Below are 2,801 nucleotides of genomic sequence, written 5' to 3'. Positions count from 1 at the left end.
TTAATTATTGAATTACATTTATGTTTAAATTATAATTAAATACACCTACTTAAATTAATATGCTCCTATGAAATCTGACACGTGTCATTTGTAAACATTTGTGAGGGGGTGGGGCCAATGCAATCCACGGCACAAGGCAAACAGTAGATGAGGTTTGCTCAGTGAAAGCACCTCTCCTCACTCTACACAAGGTAGCACAATGCTCCAGGCCCTCAAATGTGTCCTCCGAAACCCATCGCCTCTTTGGTCCTGATTCCCTGTCAGTGTCTGTACATGTTAAGGGGATTAAGATACAAGAGTTTTTGAAATACACAAGACAGCTCCGATGCCCAACTATGGCTTGAGGACACTGAGATGTGCTTGCTGGTTCATCCTGGACTGAGCTAACTTCTAGGAAATTCCAGCTGCCCTTGCCTCCCAATACCCTTACTGGGGACAGATTTGCATCATGGTTGAAAGATCCCCCATGTTTTCCTTGTGCCCTCTGTGTGTATCTGACTCCATATGTGTCCTTCTGCTCTTTGGAAATAGGAGACTGTTTCCTCCCCTTACAATGCAAAGTTTCTAATTCAGTGGTTGATACAAACCCTCACATCGAGAGAAGCTCCAAGGGAAACTGTAAGATGGAGACACTGACAGGCAGCCAGCTCTTAACCCCCCTCCAGCCTGTCTGCCAGAACTGAGTCCTGGCTGAGAGCCCTCAGCAATCCCTGAAGTCCAAACCTTCCTGTAGGGAGGTTTCTGTCCAGACGCTTACAGATTTACTTTACCCTGTCTCCATTATTGGAATAGAAGGTTGTGTTACCAACATTGAGGCTGTCCATTTGAAGATGCAGTATGTTCTTGGCATTACTTCTGACTGTCAATCAGCTACTCCCAGTGTATATGTAGGCTAGGGAATCACCATAAGGACCAGCAATTGTTACTCACTTAAGCCCCTACAGGGAACTGGCAGTGAAATCCGTGTCCTAACCGCTGGTGGCCAATCCACAAGTTGGGCAGGAGAATCCAGGGGTGCCCTAGTCTGCCTCAAGTCTCCCAGAGCCCACCAGCTGCACTGGAAACATGCAAACGCAAAGACATCCTGATGAGGAAAGCATCACACATTGTTTCTCTCTCTTGTTCACCACATTTTCTTTTCCTTTTTAATACTGCAACAAGCGAAGCTCACTCAGATCAGCAGTTCCAGTGGGACTTATGCAGAATCACGCCTTTCCTGTGAATTGGGGGAGCTGGGCATCCTACGGCTGTTGAGGCTGTATTCTCTCCTGTAGCTGAAGGACTGGGCTAGGCTGGATGTCATTAGCAGAGTAACATGCCATTGTGCGTGTCTTTTATTGTAAATATACCTGAGCGGCAGATATGAATGTCCCAGGGGAACTAGCTGTCAAATAATAGTTGGGAAAATATAATTTCTTATCATGCCAGTATACTATATTGGTTAAACCACATAGACACCAAGGGGAACAGAGGATACCATATACCTTTTTCCCCGGAAAATAGACCCTCTTGTCCATAAGATATCAATGCAAAAAAAAAAAAAAAAGATATCAATGCCTAGATGTACAAGCTAAAGGTTCCAAACAATAAGTTATGGTCACATGTGGTAAACTACAGTAACTGAGGGGGAAATGGATGAGGTAAAAAAGAAGATCTATCCTGGCAGAGGGTCAGGAATTTCTTCTGGGCCTATATTGCCACTGGGGTATAAACATGGATGTTTGTAAGGCAACACCTCAGACCTCGTTCACAATGTTTCCTTAAGAATGATGAAGTCAGAGGGTCAGATTAATCACCCCTCCCTTTAGCAAAGCTCCACACAAAACTTACAGTCATCAAATATAATAAACCTGGAATGTACCTGGGAATGCGGAAAAAAACAAGTGCGGAACAAACATCTGTAAGCATCTGTTTTTTCCTGGTGACCTCAAAGCCAAGAGAGGAAGAAAAACAACAGAACTTCACTAGAAGCTTGGAGTCTCTGCTGTCCACAACCAAGAGAACTTCAACACTGATAGCCACTGAATTGAACCTCTAATACCATTCCCTCCTCTGATCTTGGCTTTTCCATTTGAAAATCTTGGATCATACCCTGAAGCCCAAGACTTCGGGATATCAGTCATCTGTGCCTCCCACAACAGCAAGTTTCAGCTTTAAGTTCAACAGAGTAGTTCGGAGATTCTAGTACATTGAAGTAATCCTGGGATGCTGTCAGAAGCTATTTGCCCCTTTCCATTTCCTGCTAGATGACAACATATCCCAACTGAGGTGGATCCTCCACTACAGAAATGTTTGTTGTTGTTTTCTTATTTTGTTTTGCTTAGTCTTTTAAAATTTTAGATGAACAAATGAGAGAGCGATACCTAGTACATAGTTAGAGAATCATGTTACAACATTGCCTGGGATGTCGTATTAAATGTTTACATGATCTTAGCAGAGTTGTCAGGTTCTGTTGCTGTTTATGCTGACAGTGGTCTGATACAACATTTGTTCTTTTGTGATTGTCCAGTTTCACTCATTAAAATTTTCTACAGGTCTAAGTCATAATGTGCTTTGTGTTTTCTCCAGCAGTTTTAGACATGTGTAGTATTCCATTGTGTGTATGTACCAAAGTTTCTTTATCCAATCTTCTAAAGAGAGTCTTTGGGATTATTCCAATTTCTTGATACTGTGAACAGTGCTCTGATGAGCATGGAAGTGCATAGGTCTGTCTGCGATATGCGATTTTACTTTTTTAGGATATAAACCCACAAAACTTGTTGATGGATGGTATGCAATTTCTTATCCCATTTATTTGTAGT

This window comes from Tenrec ecaudatus, chromosome 15 (assembly GCF_050624435.1).
Source record: "Tenrec ecaudatus isolate mTenEca1 chromosome 15, mTenEca1.hap1, whole genome shotgun sequence".
Lineage (NCBI taxonomy): Eukaryota > Metazoa > Chordata > Mammalia > Afrosoricida > Tenrecidae > Tenrec > Tenrec ecaudatus.
The sequence above is the reverse complement of the archived record's forward strand: the minus strand, read 5'-3'. Positions refer to the sequence as shown.